The sequence below is a fragment of the Callospermophilus lateralis genome, chromosome 6 (assembly GCF_048772815.1).
Source record: "Callospermophilus lateralis isolate mCalLat2 chromosome 6, mCalLat2.hap1, whole genome shotgun sequence".
Lineage (NCBI taxonomy): Eukaryota > Metazoa > Chordata > Mammalia > Rodentia > Sciuridae > Callospermophilus > Callospermophilus lateralis.
This window is the reverse complement of record NC_135310.1, coordinates 132,016,686-132,037,932: the sequence shown is the minus strand read 5'-3', so window position 1 is coordinate 132,037,932 and position 21,247 is coordinate 132,016,686. Positions and strand designations below refer to the sequence as shown.

The 21,247-nt window shown below is 36.7% G+C and overlaps 1 pseudogene; it reads right to left on the bottom strand.

The window, feature by feature from the left end:
* Window positions 1-1,547: 1,547 nt before the first annotated feature.
* Window positions 1,548-2,493, bottom strand: LOC143402156 (olfactory receptor 2W1-like; annotated as a pseudogene).
* Between the last annotated feature and the right edge of the window lie 18,754 nt (window positions 2,494-21,247).

Sequence of the window (21,247 nt, the reverse complement as noted above, 5' to 3'; positions counted from 1 at the left end):
CACAGCAAGGGCATCTTTCACATCAAGAGAGGATTTCCAATCTCTGAAATGGCTGACTTGTAGAGAAGTGAAGCAGTTTACTCTCCAGCCCAGGGATTTCTAAATTTGAATGTATTTGCTAGTAAAGTGAGAAGTGGGGGGAAACCACAAGGGTGCTAATTTTTTGTTTTGAAGAACATCAAGCTTCCTTCCAAAAATTTACCATGTACTACCACCATCATTCAATACAAGAAAGAGCATTATAAAGCCAAATTTCATGAAGGTTATGGTATTATTAAATGCAACCTTTGTAGTGACTTCATTTAATCATGAGTGAAACTTCTTATTTTTCTAATTTTTCAAGATTTGTGGTGGTAGTGGTAGTGAAAAGTCTCTCATGGACTGACTCTAATCTGGAGTCTAACATTTAGGATATTTATCTAAGAATTCTGATTGATATCTATGTTCTTTTCCATATCTACCAGGAAGGAAAAGAATATAGATATCAAGGACATTCATTAAAATCTATAAAACTATGTTAATTTTCTGTTATGAGACACTTGATATCTCCCTATTCTCTACAATAGTGGTTCTTAAACTTCTGCTTCATCATAATCAACTGGGAACTTATTTAAAAAAATGTAGTTTGCTGAGTCCATCCTCAGATTGTTGACTCAATATTTCTGGAATGAGGCTCAAGAACGTGCATTTCTAATAAGTTGCCAGGTGATGCTAATACTTCTGGTCCCAGGACCCCAGTTTCCTCCATGATAACCAAATTCCTTACAAGGTCATATAAGGGTTAGAGTTAAGTTTCTCTAATAGAAAGCCCCCCAATACAGAGGCTTAATTAATATTACAAACAATGGAAGAATTTTTTCCTGTATTGGTCTGAAACTGTTGCTCTGCCAGTTACATACTTATTACATTCTTTCTCATGGGTTCTGTTTCCATTTGCATGGTCCAAGTGAGATACCCTCCACATTCACATTCCAGCTAATAGGAAGGGGAGTGAGGAAGATGATAGAAGTAGATTCGTGTGAAACCCATTACTTTCCTGACATTGTATTGGTGGAGACCAAGCTAAGAGTGTAATTTGCAGCATGGTGGCCATATATCTAGCTAAAACTTCAGGTGGAATATGTATTGGTAGATAGCCTCCACCACAAAGGCTGGTCAGCATTCTCGTGTGAATGAAGAGGAGTGTCATTTCTCATAGAGTAGTATGTCTTGGAAGAATAAAAACTGTCCAGATAACTCTACATGAACATAGATGTCCATGTGAAATTTTTCTTAATGTCTTTTGCATAACTATATTACTGTATTTACTACATTTTATAATTAGTTATTTTATCCCATAGATATTTATGTATTTATGTCTCCATATAATTTCTCTATATTTCCTATTTAAAAAGTTGAACATTGTATCTAGTATAATTCTTGGTACATTGTACATGCCCAATAAATAAATAAATAATAAATTTAAATAAATGCATCGATTAGCTTCTATTGATAAAAGTAATTATTTACTTAGCTCGCAACACTCTGGTCTAATTTTTCCTTTTATTTCATGCTTTTGCTGAACATTTATCTATCACTAGTATTCGCTTCACTTCACTCTTCACATCTTTGTTTCTTAAAGTGTAGATTAGGGGGTTAAGGCTGGGTGTGACAATTGTGTAAAAGAGAGTAAAGAACTTTCCTTGCTCTTGGGATGTGATATTCTGTGGCTTCATGTACATATAAATGATTGTTCCATAAAAAAAGAGTTACTACTGTGAGGTGAGAACCACATGTATTTACGACCTTTTTCCACCTTCCTGCTGATCTGATCCTCATCACAGCTCGAGTGATAACTCCATATGAAAAGAGAATTAGTGATAGAGGTACTAGAAGAAATACTACTCCAAGGGCAAAGATAACAATCTCAATTACTTTTGAATAGACACAAGCCATCTTGATCAATGCTGGCATTTCACAGAAAAAATTATCTACTTTCCGGTTCCCACATCTTGGCAACTTCAAAGTTAAGGAGCAAACAATTAAGGCACTGGCAAGGCCACCCAACCAGGAGGTCAGCACCATCTTTTGGCAAAGCTCAGGGGCCATTATTATTGTGTAGTGAAGAGGTTGACAGACAGCAGCATAGCGATCATAGGCCATCACAGCCAAAGAAGATATTCTGTGGCTCCCAGGTCAAGGGCAAAGAAGAATTGGAGCACACACCCTCCATATGTAATAGATTTTTTTGGTACCCCATAGATTTGCCAGCATCTGGGGGATAATGCTAGTTGTATAACAGAGGTCCAAAAAAGACAAATTAGATAAGAAGAAATACATGGGGGTATGAAGTTGGGTGTCTAGATAAGATACAAGAATGATGGCTGTGTTTCCTACCAGAGTCACAATATAGAAGATGAAGACAATCACAGAGTTTATGCTCTCTAGCTGAGGTCGATCAGAAAACCCTAGAAGGATGAAGTCTGTTGTGGAACTTCCATTGCTTGTTTCCATTGCTCCTTATGAAAGCTAGGAGATAATATTATGGTAACCAAAAACAGAGTTCAGCCTTAGGTAAAAACTGAAAATCTCTGACATTTGTCATAAGTATCCCCAATTTCCTTATATTCATGCATTTTTTCTATTTGTAACATCTCTTAATATTCAGTGCCCAGAGCCTTTCCATACTTAATTAAATCCAAAGTTGTTCTAACAATATGCTGAACTCAACCAGTGTATTCTAAATCACTGCAAAAGATTAGTATAAAATACCACCCATGGTTCTATGTATTTTAATTAAATAATGAAGCCATAAAGTGAATAATATAATTTAAGAGTGGAATATATTTTGAGGATACGTTTCATCCTAAATTATAACACTATCACTTCATTGTGATAAATCTTTCCCTTATCAAAGGAGTTGTGTTTGAGGTAAGAAGTAAAATAACATTTTCTTGGGATAAGCTCTACAATTTGGTAGCAGAATCACTTTCCAAATTTACTGACTAATGTCTCATTCCAAGCATCATAATCACAATCACAACCAACCTCCTCCTCCCTGTTTTTCCTACTCTCCAACATTTCAGGCTTTACAGTTATTGTATAAACTAGGCTGTTTTTTTTGTTGGTGTATTTTTCGTTGCTAGAAAATAAAAATCTTTCTTATTATTAACCTTTACTTACATGTGCAGAGGCCATTTTTCAAATACTTTAATGCCTAATATTATACATTCAGAGAAATCTCATGAATTTGTTAGAGTTAAAAATTGAACTAATTCCAGAGCCATTTGTCCACCACAAACGTATAACAACACTTGTCATCAACTCTTATTTACCTGTTCATTCACAGAATTAGCCAGGCTGGTAATGGAAACAATTGATAATTCATAAAATAATGTGAGTAGTATTTGTCCTTATGGAATTTATCAATTACATGGTGGATCTTCTGGTTGTTTTGGAACACTTTATATAAAACTAACACTTTTGACTCTAAAAGGAGTACTTAAAAAGGATAAAGGTTCCATCAGTTTCACCATTTCTGAACTAAGTCTCATATCATTAAATAGTTGGAAATTTTAGTTACTAAATTAATTAAAAATATTTTTTTCTGCCAATAATTCCTGACCATAAATTTCAGCCTTATGGTATCTTACCTGTGTATATAGTGTCCTCATGGTCGTATAATAAAAATCTTAATTTATTGCAGTTATATAACTAAGATGAAGATAAATTATTTTGAGTAAATCACTGTTATACAAACTTTAGATAGAACTGAAAATGTTGTAATCATGAAGAAACTGTTATGAGCAAGTTGTATGACTTATAGATGTATTTTTAACTGTTATTGGCAAGTAGTTTGACTTATAGATGTATTTTTTCTTAGAACAAAAGTATAAACTAATGAGTGTGCAGTTTTTCTGTAATAGGACATCTACCAAGTCAAACATAGTGCTTAAGGACACAAATTTTAAAGTCAAAGAGCCTGGCATCAAATCCCAGCTCCACTGTTTGGAAACTATGTGTCCTTGGGAAATAATTTAGCTTGTCTGAATACAAAGTTGCTTGTATGTGAAATTAATATAACAATATTCCCTTCCTTAATGAAAGGTTATAAATTTTAATATTTGTGAAAGTGGTTGGAAATGTGCTGGGTTTACATTTAATTCTAAAAAGACAAAATATACCCATGTCCCCCCTACCTCCAAATAACCATTACTCTATCTACCCCTTACTGCCTTCATTTTTCACACTAGTGATTTTTATCATGATGCTCTAGAGCTAAACTGGAATGTTTTAAAATTTTTGTATGACTTCTTAAAGGTACAAATACAATGATGTATACAGAAATATACAAAACCACCATATAATGTATACATTGGGTTGATAAACCTTAGGGACAAGAGGGTTTGATTTCCCTGAATGCTTTGATTACAAATTTCATTGGACTCTTGATCTCTTAAATTTGGGATAGTGTTCAAAAAGCCATAAATTATAAAGTTGAAATGGACCTCAGAAGCTTCAAGCCCCCCTCCCCCCATAGGAGATTTTTCCACAGAAGATTCATACAACTTTTATTTGAATAACTTCAGTGATAGGAAAGGTCAGTTGCACATGGAACAGCCTCTTTCCTTCAGTCAGTGCCTCTTACTTACTTATATTGAGCTCAAAATTTCCCTTTTGGCAACATCCAACACTGGCTCTTCTTTATTCTGAAAGTAACAGAAGTAGTCAATTCAACATGGCTTTGTAAAAAACTGTTTTGTTGCAAAATAATAAATAAATACGATCAACTGACAAATAAAAAATAGAAAATGTGAACAGGTTTAGGTGAATAGTCTTTTAACAAGTGCCTAACTCAAGAAATAGAACTTTGCTACCAGGAGCTGTCTTTAACTTTTCCTGGTCATAATTCTTTCATATTTCCTGAACTATCCACTGTCCTGATGTTTATTACTAATCACCTCTTTGTATGGCTTATTAAAAATTGAATATGTCTTTTAAGTCTCTCTCTCTCTCTCTCTCTCTCTCTCTCTCTCGACTAAGTTGCTTTGGGGCCTCACTAAGGCTGGCTTTGAACTTGACCCATTGGTAACCTGAGCCATTGGGATTGTAGGTGTGCACCACAATGCCCAGCTTTAAAAAAAATATTAGAATCTATTATCAAATATGTTTAGATAATAGATTCTAATATTAAAACCTTAGATTTCTATTACCAAAGCACATTTATCTGTTCCTAATGCTGCATGATCTTTAATTGCCAAGCTTTGCTGGTTATTCTCCACTGGACACATCATGGTTTAATCCAGTGCCTCAAATTAGTATATTCAAAGTGAGCGCCATACTCCAGAAGTGCAACACTACTGATGAAAACTGTGAACAGCTATGATCTGCATACATTTTCTAAAATATGCATTAGCTGCTTTTACCAGGTGGAAAACATGACTGGCTCTGCTTAAACTTTGGATAACATAAGGCACAAGCTATTCTTATTAGAAATGCTGCCAGGACAGGAATTATACTCTTTGTAATTTAATATTGTAAACTTGAACGCAGGACTCTTCATTTTTTTTGCTTTTTACCATTTTCCATATTGATTTAAGCCTTGCTATCAAACTTTAGATATTATTTTAACTTCCATTTAAAATGAATGTGATATTAAGAATGAGACTTAGAACAATGAAACTGAAGAAACAGATACTAAAAAGAGACACAGTACATTTTAATAGAAACTCAGTTTTCATGCTGTGGATGTACTTCACTGCCAAGTAGGATAATTTGCATTTACTTAGTTCATTGAATTTCAAGATAAATGAACCAAGTATATTTAAATATAATGTTGATGAACATAATATGAATAGAAAACTGCCTGAATATTTAAAAAATAATATATTAAAAATAATAATACATAATAAATGGATCATTTATAATTAAAGCAGAAGGTGATTTGCTGTAGTCATACCAATCCAAACAGAAAAGACAGTATCAAAAGAGTTAAGACCCTAGTCCCTGGATTCACCCCACCATGTTTTCACTCCATGTATGTCAGTCATTTCCTCATTGTGTGACTTGAACAAGTTCATCAACTTTTAAATTTCATTTTCCTCATCTGTAAAATAGTTATCCTACAGTATCTGCTTTGTAGGATGGTTTTGAGGAGGATAAAATGATAGACTAAGTATAAAATGTTTATCACAATGCCTGATGCATGGAAAACATTCAAAAACTTCAAAATATACTAACTGCTCTTGTTGAATTTTAATGCTCTCTCTGAGAATGCATCAATATATTACTATCTCATATATGCCTTTCACAGTTTTGCTTTCACATCAGATGGAGGCCTACATTATCTAGGATCTGTCGTCCACCCCTTATCTTTTCCTGCATGTTCTGGTGGAGATATCAGAGAATACTTACCAGAAGTCAAAAAGATTAGATTATATACTTTCACGAGTGGATAATTCTTAGCTGTCATGCTCTCATGTAGTCCTAATGCACCTATATTTTCATCATGATGATCCTTCATTGCATTAATAATTCAGAAAAACTTTTGTGGAGCATGTTACTAAAGCCCTGAAAAATTGGATTAACCAGTTTTTTTTTTTTTGGTGTGCGTTTTTATACTGACACCAGTTTTTAAATTTTTTAAAATAATACCACAATATCATTTATATTTAAATGCAGCAGTTGAATTAAGATTTACAGGAAGTCTCTAATTCAAAGGACGGGGTAAAAATTAATTGTGGAACTGGTGGAAAGACTGATGAATTAATTTTGGCCATATATATATTTTTGGATACTCAAAACCTTTTATTGTATACTCTTATTTACAGTAATAGGTAGAGTTTTGCTGAATTAAAGAAGAAGGGTACTTTGTTGGTTGATGAATCTAGGAATCTTTAACATGTAGTAGGGAAATACTTATCTATAATTCTGAAGGCCACTCTGTTGGTGAGGTTTAGACCTTGTGGGGATTAATGTCTCACAGAGGTGATTAGGAAATCCACGACTATTGTCATAGGTACATCCAAATAACAGTTTTATGAAAAATTCCCTTAAGACATTAAGCTTTATCTTTTCTTTTTTAGATTTCTTCAAAGGAGATTAATTTCAGGGATGAATTTAATTTTTTATATATTATATTAAACTTACATAGAAAATTAAAAATATAATGTAAACCATACTTACAATTAATTGAAATTTATTTTGTTTAATGAGTAAGATATAAATTACATTGGAGAACTTATGTTATTTAAATATTTATGGAATCATCATTAGTTCATGAATGAATTGAAAATAACACATTCAGTTGTGGATATAGCTCAGTGGTAGAGCACTTATCTAGTTTGTGGAAGGTTCTGGGTTCAATCCAGCACTACAACACATAAAAGCCATGATCACTCTTTAGTCCACCTTTCAATTCAAGGACAGAAAATTTAGCAATAGCTTAGAGCCACTTATAGTCCTTTATACACTTCTTTTCTTCATACCCAACTCAGGAGAATCGTGATTTTGAATTTTGCGTTCCTTACACACTTGATTTAATCAATCAATCAATCAATCAATCAATCAATCAATCAATCAGTAAATACTAAACATGTTCACATTCAAATGTGAATGCTTAAATAATACTGTATTTTAAAGTAAAAGTGTTTTAAAACTCACACAAAAGATATCATACTTAGTGTATGTTCTTGGAGTTTTATTTTTCACTTAACAATTTTTTTCCTTCAACCTATTTGAAAATTTTATGTAGCATGGTTCATATTTCAATGTGTGAATACATTAGAATTATCTATTCATTTGTCGATGGACATTTGTACTGACAATAATTTTTGGCTTGTTTGAAAGGTGCTATAATGAACAATTTTGTATATGTCTCTTGGGGCACACAGGCAAGAATGTCTGTGTGTGTACCTAAGATAGGAATTGCTGGTTTATAGAATAAGTTAATAATAAACTTTATCAGTAATTTTTCTAAAAATGGTTTTATCAATTTGTCCTACATTCATTACATGTAAATTATCCCTCTATTTACAATTTCTCCAAAACATGTTATTGTAACTTTTAAATTATTGTTAATTGAAATGGTATAAATGTTACCTAATTATGGTTCTGATTTTCATTTTTCTAAAAGCCAGTAAGATTGCATACATCTTCTTTTAGTTATTTCAAGTGTAATTTTTCTTTTTTGACGAAACCTTTTTTTAGTAATTTCAAATAATTATTTCTCCTTTATTATGATGATATTTTAGACATCTTAACTCCAGATTATGCCAATTTTTATACTGAATCCTTTTCTTTTTTATGGACATATTATACTTGTTTTTAATTCTCTGCTGGTCATGAGCCCTGCAAATATTTTCTCTCAGTTTGTTGCTTGAGTTTTTTTTTAATAGGTTGTTCAAAACATTTCAAAGCTCATGATATATCATCTTTCATACATTTGACTCAAGTGGGCGATGAACTCCCATTTTTACCCCAAATACAAATTGCAGAATCACATCGATTACACACTCACATTTTTACATAATGGCATATTAGTGACTGTTGTATTCTGCTACCTTTCCTATCCCCTACTATCGCCCCTCCCCTCCCCTCCCATCTTCCCTCTCTACCTCATCTGCTGTTGTTCAATTCTCTCCCTTGTTTCCCCCCCTTTCCCCTCACAACCTCTTATATGTAATTTTGTGTAATATACATATATGAGGGTCTCCTACGATTTCCATATGATTTCACTTCTCTCTCCCTTTCTCTCCCCCCACTTGTCTCTGTTTAATGTTAATCTTTTCCTCATGCTCTTTCTCCCTGTTCTGTTCTTAGTTGCTCTCTTTATATCAAAGAAGACATTTGGCATTTGTTTTTTAAGGATTGGCTAGCTTCGCTTAGCATAATCTGCTCTAATGCCATCCATTTCCCTGCAAATTCTATGATTTTATCATTTTTTAATGCAGAGTAATTCTCCATTGTGTATAAATGCCACATTTTTTTATACAATCATCTATTGAAGGGCATCTAGGTTGGTTCCACAGTCTAGCTATTGTGAATTGTGCCGCTATGATAATTGATGTGGCAGTATCCCTATAGTACGCTCTTTTAAGATCCTCAGGGAATAGTCCGAGAAGGGCGATAGCTGGGTCAAATGGTGGTTCCATTCCCAGCTTTCCCAGGAATCTCCATACTGCTTTCCAAATTGGCCTCACCAATTTGCAGTCCCACCAGCAATGTACAAGTGTACCCTTTTCCCCACATCCTCGCCAGCACTTATTGTTGTTTGACTTCATAATGGCTGCCAATCTTACTGGAGTGAGACGGTATCTTAGGGTGGTTTTGATTTGCATTTCTCTGAGTGCTAGAGATGGTGAGCATTTTTTCATATACTTGTTGATTGATTGTATGTCCTCCTCTGAGAAATTTCTGTTCAGGTCCTTGGCCCATTTGTTGATTGGGTTATTTGTCATCTCATTGTCTAATTTTTTTAGTTCTTTGTATATTCTGGATATTAGGGCTCTGTCTGAAGTGTGAGGAGTAAATATTTGTTCCCAGGATGTAGGCTCCCGATTTACCTCTCTTATTGTTTCTTTTGCTGAGAAAAAACTTTTTAGTTTGAGTAAGTCCCATTTGTTTATTCTTGTTATTAACTCTTGGGCTATGGGGGTCCTATTGAGGAATTTGGGGCCCGACCCCACAGTATGTAGATCATAGCCAACTTTTTCTTCTATCAGACACAGTGTCTCTGATTTGATCTGTAGCTCCTTGATCCATTTTGAGTTAACTTTTGTGCATGGCAAGAGAAAGGGATTCAGTTTCATTTTGTTGCATATGGATTTCCAAATTTCCCAGCACCATTTGTTGAAGATGCTATCCTTCCTCCATTGCATGCTTTTAGCCCCTTTATCAAATATAAGAAAGTTGTACTTTTGTGGATTGGTCTCTGTGTCCTCTATTCTGTACCATTGGTCCACCTGCCTGTTTTGGTACCAGTACCACGCTGTTTTTGTTACTATTGCTCTGTAGTACAGTTTGAAATCTGGTATCGCTATTCCTCCAGATTCACATTTCCTGCTTAGAATTGCTTTTGCTATTCTGGGCCTTTTGTTTTTCCATATGAATTTCATGATTGCTTTATCTATTTCTACAAGAAATGCCGTTGGGATTTTGATTGGCATCGCATTAAATCTGTAGAGAACTTTGGGTAATATCGCCATTTTGATGATGTTAGTTCTGCCTATCCATGAACAGGGTACATTTTTCCATCTTCTAAGATCTTCTTTTATCTCTTTAGGGATCTGTAGTTTTCATTGTATAAATCTTTCACCTCTTTTGTTAGGTTGATTCCCAAGTATCTTATTTTCTTTGAGGATATTGTGAATGGAGTGGTTTTCCTCATTTCCATTTCAGAAGTTTTGTTGCTGATATACAGGAATGCCTTTGATTTATGCGTGTTGATTTTATATCATGCCACTTTGCTGAATTCATTTATTAACTCTAGCAGTTTCTTTGTAGACCCTTTTGGGTCTGTTAAATATATTATCATGTCATCCGCAAATAGCGATAATTTAAGTTCTACTTTTCCTATTTTTATGTCTTTAATTTCTTTTGTCTGTCTAATTGCTCTGGCTAGTATTTCAAGAACTAAATTGAATAGAAGTGGTGATAGAGGGCATCCCTGTCTTGTTCCAGATTTTAGACGGAATGCCTTCAGTTTTTCTCCATTTAGGATAATGCTAGCCTGAGGTTTAGCATGTATAGCTTTTACAGTGTTGAGGTAAGTTCCTGTTATCCCTAGTTTTTCTAGTGTTTTGAACATAAAGGGATGCTGTACTTTGTCAAATGCTTTTTCTGTATCTATCGAGATGATCATATGGTTCTTATCTTTAAGTCTATTGATGTGGTGAATAGCATTTATTGATTTCCATATATTGAACCAGCCTTGCATCCCAGGGATGAATCCTATTGATCATGGTGCACAATTTTTTGATATGCTTTTGTATTCGATTCGCCAGGATTTTATTGAGAATTTTTACATCCAAGTTCATTAGAGATATTGGTCTGTAGTTTTCTTTCTTTGAAGTATCTTTGTCTGGTTTCGGGATCAGGGTGATGTTGGCCTCATAGAATGAATTTGGAAGAGCTGCTTCTTTTTCTATTTCTTGAAATAGCTTGAAAACTATTGGTATTAATTCTTCTTTGAAGGTTTTGTGAAACTTCGATGTATCCCCATCCAGTCCAGGGCTTTTCTTGGTTGGTAGTCTTTTGATGGCTTCTTCTATTTCTTCCTTTGTTATTGGTCTCTTTAAATAGTGTGTGTCTTCTTGACTCAATCTGGGAAGATCGTATGACTTAAGAAATTTATTGATATCTTCACTATCTTCTATTTTATTGGAATATAGGGTTTCAAAATACTTTCTAATTATCTTCTGTATTTCTGTAGTGTCTGTTGTGATATTGCCTTTTTCATCCCATATGTTTGTAATTTGAGTTCTCTCTCTTTTTCTCTTCATTAGCGTGACTAAGGGCCTGTCTATCTTATTTATTTTTTCAAAGAACCAACTTTTAGTTTTATCAATTTTTTCAATGGTTTTTTTTGGTTCGATTTTGTTGATTTCTGCTCTGACTTTAATTATTTCTTGTCTTCTACTACATTTGCTATTGTTTTGCTCTTCCTTTTCTAGGTTTTTGAGGTGTAGTGTGAGTTCATTTATTTGTTGTTTTTTTCTTTTTTTGAGGAAAGAACTCCAGGAAATGAATTTCCCTCCTAAAACTGCTTTCATTGTGTCCCATAGATTCCAGTATGTTGTGTTTGTATTTTTTTATCTCCTCCTTTATGTCTTCTGTAACCCATTGATCATTCAGTAACATATTGTTCATTTTCCATGTGATGTAGGATTTTTCTTTCCTTCTTTTATCATTGATTTCCAGTTTCATTCCATTATTGTCAGATATGGTGTGTGGTATTATCTCCACACCTTTATATTTACTGAGAGTTGCCCTATGGCATAATATATGGTCTATCTTTGAGTAGGATTCATGTGCTGCTGAGAAGAACGTGTATCCACTTGATGATGGTTGATGTATTCTATATATGTTGGTTAAGTCTAGGTTGTTGATTGTGCTATTGAGTTCTATAGTTTCTTTATTCAGCTTTTGTCTAGAGGATCTGTCTAATGGTGAGAGCAGTTTGTTGAAGTCACCCATAATTATTGTGTTGTAGACTATTTGACTCTTGAACTTGAGGAGAGTTTGTTTTATGAACGTTGCAGCACCATTGTTTGGTGCATACAAATTGATAATTGTTATGTCTTGTTGGTGGATGGTTCCTATTAACAGTATATAGTGTCCTTCTTTATCCCTTTTGATTACCTTAGGTTTGAAGTTGATTTTATTAGATATGAGTATGGCCACACCTGCTTGCTTCCGTGGGCCATGTGAGTGGTATGATTTTTCCCAACCTTTTACCTTCAGCCTGTGTATGTCTTTTCCTATCATATGAGTCTCCTGAAGGGAGCATATTGTTGGATTTGTTTTTTTGATCCAGGTTACTAGCCTGTGTCTCTTGGTTGGTGAATTTAGGCCACTAACATTTAAGGTTACAATTGAAATATGGTTTGTACTTCCAGTCATGTTTATTTATTTATTTATTTTAGTTTGGCTAGTTTTTACTTTTTGGTTATTTTCCTCCCCCTTTACTGAGATACCTACCGCTTTAGTTTTGGGCACTATTTTTCAATTCCTCTTCTTGTAGTATTTTGCTCAAAATGCTTTGCAGTGCTGGTTTTCTGGCTGCAAATTCTTTTAGCTTTTGTTTATCATGAAAGATTTTAATTTCATTGTCAAATCTGAAGCTTAATTTTGCTGGATACAGTATTCTTGGTTGGAATCCATTATTTTTCAGTGTTTGAAATACATTGTTCCAGGATCTTCTCACTTTCAAAGTCTGTGATGAAAAAATCAGTCGTTAACCTAATTGGTTTACCCCTGAATGTAATCTGCCTCCTTTCTCTCGTAGCTTTTAATATTCTCTTCTTGTTCTGTATGTTGGATATCTTTATAATTATATGTCTTGGAGTTGGTCTATTACGGTTTTGAATGTTTGGGGTCCTGTAGGCTTCCAGGATTTGGCAATCCATTCCATCTTTCATCTCTGGGAAGTTTTCTAGAATTATTTCATTTAATAGGTTGTCCATTCCTTTGGTTTGAATCTCTATGCCTTCTTCTATCCCGATGAATCTCAAATTTGTTTTTTTTATGACATCCCATATCTCTTGAATACATTGCTCATGAGATTTAAGTGTCTTTTCTGTGTTGACTATATTTTTTTCAAGTTGATAAACTTTGTCTTCATTATCTGATGTTCTGACTTCTACTTGATCTAGTCTATTTGTAATATTCTTGTTTGAGTTTTTAATTTGGTTTATAGTTTCCTGCATTTCTAGGATTACTGTTTGATTTTTTTTTAAGATCTCTATCTCCTGGTAAACTCGTTCTTTGCCATTTGAATTTGTATGTTTAATTTGTTTTCAAAATATACTTTCATTGCTTGGACTTGCTGTCTCATGTCTTCTCTAATATTCCTTTCCATCTGAGTTAGGTATGCCTTGAGTTCTTTCCCTATCCATGTTTCTGATGCTTCTAGGTTTCCTGTAGATTTAACTTGTCTTGCATTGTTTGTAATCCTTTTTTCCCTTGTTTCTTTCATGTTGTTCATGTTACTTTCCAGCTCTATTTGATTGCTGTGTTTCTGCTCTCTCCTATAGATTTGTTTTGGTTTTGTATATCTCTGTTGTCTCTCCTTTGTGTTGGTAGACTATGCCTGCTAAAGTGTATTCCACTGGGAAGGAATTCCGATGGCCGAGTTCCAGTGATGTCACCTCTCTGCTATGGTGGGCCCCAGGCTCCTTGTGGGGTGTCTGAAGGGGGGGCCTGGGACTGGACTCTCTCGGTTGGTTTCAGCTCCCAGTTGGCTACTTCATGAAGGCCTGGCTATAGACCTTTTCCTAGAGTCTCTGTGCCGTACCTGCTGGGCCGCACCTCGGGGTCTAGCCTAGCGGTTGCCTGCGGGCGGGCGGTCTCCAGCCGCCCAGTCATGCAGGCAGCGGGCGGGCGATCGGTCGCCGGCGGGCGGGTGGTCTCCAGCCACCCAGTCACGCGGGTAGCCGGTGGGCGATAGGTCACCAGTGGGCAGGCGGTCTCCAGCCGCCCAGCCGCGTGGGCAATGGGTGTGCTGTCGCCCGTGGGCAGGCGATTTCTAGCTGCCCAGTCGCGTGGTCGGTTGCCGGCGGGCGGGCGGTCTCCAGTCGCCCAGTCATGTGGGCAGCAGGTTGGCTGTCGCCGGCAGGCAGGCGATCTCTAGCTGCCCCCTCGTGTGGTCCGTCGCCAGCGGGCGGGCATTCTCCAGCCGCCCAGTTGCGAGGGCCTGGCCTCTAGTCCCCTGGTTTCTCCTGCTAGGCCTGACTTCTCCTGCTAGCCCAGTCTTCCCCTGAGTGATGCCTCTCAGCCGTTCAAACTGTACTCTGGGCCTGCAGTTTGCTGGGTGTGGAGGGTGGCTATTGGGAATCCTGGCACTCTATTGTTTTGATTTTTTCCACTTGCCCCTCCCCCAGTGCTGGCGAGACAGGTTTCCTTTTCGCCGCTGATGGGAGGGGGAATTGGAGGTCAGGTGTCTCTAGCTTTCCCCACGTCTTTATGTAGGCTCATTCTGATAATCCCTCCCCCAGAAAGCCTAGGAGAGATTTTATGCGAATTCCCTGCTGTATGGGAGATGGGCTGCGTAACACACAGCCCACACACAGTTTTATTGTTGCAATCTGTCAGAGACTGGCAGTGGTTATGTCAGCTGCCCAAGATGGTGGCCGCTGGCCTCCTTGGTGGAGTTTCCGTTGTGGGGGATAAAACTGGACTGCTTCCTTCCCCGTCTAAAATCCTGAACTCAGCTTGGGGCTCAGTGAGGGCACAGCCGGCAGGATTCCACAGAATCTGTAGCAATGTTTCTCTCTGCTTGCTGGTCGCTTCTTGGCGGCGCCCCGCGGGATTAGTCAGCCTGGATCTCTGGTCGCACAGTTGGCTCATGTTTGAGCTCAATTACTGGACCTCGGTGCTGGAAATCCTTTCTCTAGGTTTCGGTGCACCCCACTTTTGCTGTAAATTCCTATCAAGATAGTTTTTTGTCGTTCTAACTCGTTATTCACCTGTGCAGTGACACAGTACATGGGGTGTGATGCACTCTATTTGCGGCCATCTTGAAGTCAGAGTTTTTTTTTTTTTTTTTTAAAGACAGAGAGAGAGAGAGAATTTTAATATTTATGTTTTAGTTTTCAGTGGACACAATATGTTTGTTTGTATGTGGTGCTCAGGATCGAACCCGGGCGATCCTGGGTTGCACACATGCCAGGCAAGCGTGCTACCACTTGAGCCACATCCCCAGCCCCTGTTGCTTGAGTTTTGACTTTAAAAAGTGTATTTCTTGCTGATCAGAAGTTTTAATTTTAATATTAAGCTTTTTTCCCTAAATTGTGGTGTTAGGGATTAAAGGTAAGTACTCTACCCCTGAGCCACATCCTCAGTCTTTTATAAATTTTTATTTTGAGCCAGGGTCTTGCAGAGTTGACCAGGGTGACCTTGGGCTTAAAATACTCCTGCCTCAGCCTCCCAAGTAGCTAGGTTAGTAGGCATGCACCGTTATGTCTGGTTGAAGAACATATTAATTTTTCCTTAGTGTCTTCTTTAAGCAATCCTTATAATCTGTGTTTTTTCCCTAAAATTTTAAAGCTCTACCAGTAATCTAACTAGTGCTCTCTATACAGTGGGAGGTAAGAATTCAAATTTATTATTCCTGTGGTTAAACAAATTACAAAGTAATTTATGAAAATATTTTTTCTTTTCACAGTAATGCCATATTACCTCTTTCGTATATCAAAGTTCTCTTCTTCCCATGTGTATGTAAGTTTATTGTGTACTATGGTATTTATCTGTGTCATATATTCTGCTCCATTGCTCAATTTGTCTTTTTATGCATTATCATCCTGTATCAGTTATGCATATTTACTGTGACTCTCAATATCTTGGAGGTCAGGGGACATCTCTTTAATGTTCTTCTTCACAAGTGTCTTGACATTCTTTACCCTTTGTTATTTACCTTGTTGACTTCAGTGAAAAATTTGAGTTGGATTGAATCTATAAATATCCTTGGGGGAATTAACTTATTTATCAAAGAAATATTCCTACCCTTAGACATGAGATTAACTTCATTTATTGAGGTCTTCCATGGTATCTTTTAGCAAAATGTAATAATTTCATATATATATATATGTAATATATATATATATATATATATATATATGTATATATCATATATATATCATATATATTGTGAATAATTTGTAAGATTTGTTCCTAGAGTTTTTGTTTTTAAGTCTTGTGTCTTTTAAAAATACTTGTGTTTTCTAAATGGTTATATCTAGTTAATTAACAAATATATTATCTCACATAGTTATCATTTTAAAGTGAAAACACATAACATCTAGTCTTTTATTCTCAAGAATGCATTTCAAAAATAAAATGCTTCTCAAGTATGCAATATATCATCATTAATTGTAGTCATCTGGCTGTTTAATAGATCTCTTGAAATTTATTCCTCCTATCTAACTGTAATTTTATTTTCTTTGACTGGTGACCTTCAATCTTCTTGTGCCTGGACATTTGTATCCTTCTCTAGATTTTGAAAGTTTTCTGTTATTATCTCTTTGAATAAGCTTTAAATGCCTTCTTTAACTCCAATAACACATTTGCTCTACTAATGCTATCCCAAATTTTCCTGTAGGTTTTCTTCATTTTTTTTCCTCTTCTTTGGACGTATGTTTTCAAGTAGCCTGTCTTTGAGCTCATTCATTCTTTTTTGCCTAATCTATTCTTTCATTGATGCTTTTTATTGTAATTAAGTGTAATTTTCAGCCCAGGGATTTTCTTTTGGTTCTTAAAAGTTATGTGAACATCTCTGTTAAGTTTCTGAGTTATTTCTATGTGTTTTTTGACGCTCATTGGATTTCCCTAAAATAGTGATTTTGAATTCTGGCCTGAGACTATGCATATATCAATTGCCATATGGTTGATTTCTGTGACATATTTTGTCAATTATGTGAGGTCAAGTTTCCCTGAAAGTTTTTGAGTCTGGTTGGCACATGTTATTTGCATATTGAAGGATTAGGTGTTTATTTCACTCTTTGTAATTTGGCTTTATTTGTGCCTGTCCTTCCAGAAATCCTAAGCAGCTAGATTATTTTCTGTGAGTCAATTGTCATTTGTGCTATTTTAGTTCTAGGTAGCACCCTAAGTCCAGGTTTGTCCTAAATATCCTGTTGGTTTGTTGTTGCCGTTTCAACACTAGAGGGCACTCTAAACACAGATTTGTCCCCAAACCCAGTTGCTCTGTTCAGAATAAAACTGAGGTGTCTAAAAATGGTAGTCTATTCTCAGAAGCCTCCACTTGGGCATGGGGTAAGCCCAGACACTTAATACAGAATCACTGGCCTGTGAACAGACACCAGGATTTTGCCCTGCCCTGGACCTCTCTGTGGAAGAACAAGCATCTTGTTTGTGTTTCCCTTTCCCTCTCTATGTGAATTTTCTCTCTGTGTTGTGCTATTTGGGTTTGGAGGAAAGACAGGGTTGGAAGTTCCATGGCCACCAACACCACAGGCCTGGATGACAGTCCAAACTCAGCCCATTGAGACCAGTACAGCACAGGTGCAGGACCAAAGTTTATGCTGCTATTGGCCATTGCTCCTGGACTCATGGCCTTAAACCACTGCAACCAGCCATAGGTGGTGCTAGAAAGAGCAGGAGTTTGATCTATTGGGGTTGAGTGTCTCTCCTGGGTACAGGGTGACATCAGAGACTCTGTCTACAGAGCCTGAGGATAGGAATTATTAGGATCTCTGCTAGTACTAAGCTACAGGTTCATATGCTGTTCTACTATATATCAGGTGAAGTTTTGCTCCTTACTAGTTAGGGAAGATGGTGGTAGAGGTAGTCATTTGGCTACTTGGCTATAATACATTTTCAGTGGCTCAGTCCTCCAGTAGTGACCTGAGACTCAGAGTAATGTGGCTCAGCACTGGATTTCATCATGGTGTGCCTGATACTGGATTTCAAGTCTAAGGCCTGGGCTTAATTTCCTCTCCCTCTTCCAAGTGGAAGGCATCTCTCTCTAGCTGCTTGGAGTTGGGGAAGGCTGGATCTTGACAGCCACCCGAGCTGACTAGATGAACTGGGTTCAAAGGAGCTGACTGCAACATTAAACTAAGAAAATGGCAAAGAAATCATGCAACACATGGACATGAGTTTCTCAGATGGAAGGTGGGACTGCTCTGCAACCTCAAGGGTCCTCTTCTATGCTGGAAGGCAAGAGAGCGAGTGCACCCAGAATCACTCTCTTTATAGGGAAAAGACATTCGATAGAATATTCTACAACAAATAAGGCAGGGGATAAGGTTTCAAAGGGGGGTGCCCAATCTCTTTGAGTAACGCTCAAGTCCAGAGTTGAAGCACTTCTTTGACGAGAAAAGGTGAAGACCACTTACTCTGAAGTGTGATGCCAGTCCGATACCCCTTTTACTCGAGGCTGAGAGGGGATGCTTCTCATGGAAAGGGCAGCCTCCCACAGGTTGACCTGTGAAACTCCTTTCTTTCAGCTTTTTCAATACATCTTTTCTTGTTATTATGCTCAGAGCAGGCATTGTGCTCTCTCTCATCTGGCTTTGTTAATTCTTGTGAAGATAGTTTGGTGCATAAATATAAATTTAAATTTGTATCTCTATTTTTTTTCCTGTGATTTTTTAAAATTAATTTTTATTGTTGGTTGTTCAAAACATTACATAGTTCTTGATATATCATATTTCACACTTTGATTCAAGTGGGATATGAACTCCCATTTTTACCCCGTATACAGATTGCAGAATCATATCAGTTGCACCTCCATTGATTTACATATTGCCATACTAGTGTCTGTTGTATTCTGCTGCCTTTCCTATCCTCTACTATCCCCCTCCCCCCTCCCCTCCCCTCTTCTCTCTCTACCCCCTCTACTGTAATTCATTTCTCCCCCTTATATTTTTCCCCCTTTCCCCTCACTTCCTCTTGTATGTAATTTTGTATACCCCTGAGGGTCTCCTTCCATTTACATGCAATTTCCCTTCTCTCTCCCTTTCCCTCCCACCTCTAACCCCTGTTTAATGTTAATCTTCTTCTCATGCTCTTCGTCCCTACTCTGTTCTTAATTACTCTCCTTATATCAAAGAAGACATTTGGCATTTGTTTTTAAGGGATTGGCTAGCTTCACTTAGCATAATCTGCTCTAATGCCATCCATTTCCCTGCAAATTCTATGATTTTATCATTTTTTAATGCAGAGTAATACTCCATTGTGTATAAATGCCACATTTTTTTTTTATCCATTCGTCTATTGAAGGGCATTTAGGTTGATTCCACAGTCTTGCTATTGTGAATTGAGCTGCTATGAACATGGATGTAGCAGTGTCCCTATAGTGTGCTTTTTTTTAGGTCTTTAGGGAATACACCGAGTAGGGGAATAGCTGGGTCAAATGGTGGTTCCATTCCGAGCTTTCCAAGAAATCTCCATACTGCTTTCCAAATTGGCCACACCAATTTGCAGTCCCACCAGCAATGTACAAGTGAACACTTTTCCCCACAGCCTCGCCAGCACTTGTTGTTGTTTGACTTCCTAATGGCTGCCAATCTTACTGGAGTGAGATGGTATCTTAGGGTGGTTTTGATTTGCATTTCTCTGACTGCTAGAGATGGTGAGCATTTTTTCATGTACTTGTTGATTGATTGTATGTCCTCCTCTGAGAAATGGGTCCTTGGCCCATTTGTTGATTGGGTTATTTGTTATCTTATTGTCTAATTTTTTTTAGTTCTTTGTATATTCTGGATATTAGGGATCTGTCTGAAGTGTGAGGAGTAAAGTTTTGTTCCCAGGATGTAGGCTCCCTATTTACCTCTCTTATTGTTTCTTTTGCTGAGAAAAAACTTTTTAGTTTGAGTAAGTCCCATTTGTTTATTCTAGTTATTAACTCTTGTGCTATGGGTGTCCTATTGAGGAATTTGGAGCCCGACCCCACAGTATGTAGAGCATAGCCAACTTTTTCTTCTATCAGATGCCATGTCTCTGATTTGATATCCAGTTCCTTGATGCACTTTGAGTTAACTTTTGTGCATGGTGAGAGAAAGGGATTCAATTTCATTTTGTTGCATATGGATTTCCAGTTTTCCCAGCACCATTTGTTGAAGATGCTATCCTTCCTCCATTGCATGCTTTTAGCCCCTTTATCAAATATAAGATAGTTGTAATTTTGTGGATTGGTTTCTGTGTCCTCTATTCTGTACCATTGGTCCACCTGCCTGTTTTGGTTCCAGTACCATGCTGTTTTTGTTACTATTGCTCTGTAGTATAGTTTGAAGTCTGGTATAGCTATACCGCCTGATTCACACTTCCTGCTTAGTATTGTTTTTGCTATTCTGGGTCTTTTATTTTTCCATATGAATTTCATGATTGCTTTCTCTATTTCTATAAGAAATGCCATTGGGATTTTGATTGGCATTGCATTAAACCTATAGAGAACTTTTGGTAATATCGCCATTTTGATGATGTTACTTCTACTTATCCATGAACAGGGTATATTTTCTTATCTTCTAAGATCTTCTTCTATTTTTCTCTTTAGGGTTCTGTAGTTTTCATTGTATAAGTCTTTCACCTCTTTTGTTAGGTTGATTCCCAAGTATTTTATTTTTTTTGGGGATATTGTGAATGGAGTGGTTGTCCTCATTTCCATTTCAGAGGATTTGTCGCTGATATACAGGAATGCCTTTGATTTATGCGTGTTGATTTTATATCCTGCCACTTTGCTGAATTCATTTATTAGCTCTAATAGTTTCTTTGTAGACCATTTTGGGTCTGCTAGGTATAGAATCATGTCATCTGCAAATAGTGATAATTTGAGTTCTTCTTTTCCTATTTTTATGCCTTTAATTTCTTTCATCTGTCTAATTGCTCTGGCCAGTGATTCGAGAACTATGTTGAACAGAAGTGGTGAGAGAGGGCATCCCTGTCTTGTTCCAGATTTTAGAGGGAATGCCTTCAGTTTTTCTCCATTCAGAATGATGCTATCCTGAGGCTTAGCATAGATTGCTTTTACAATATTGAGGTATGTTCCTGTTATCCATAGTTTTTCTAGAGTTTTGAACATAAAGAGATG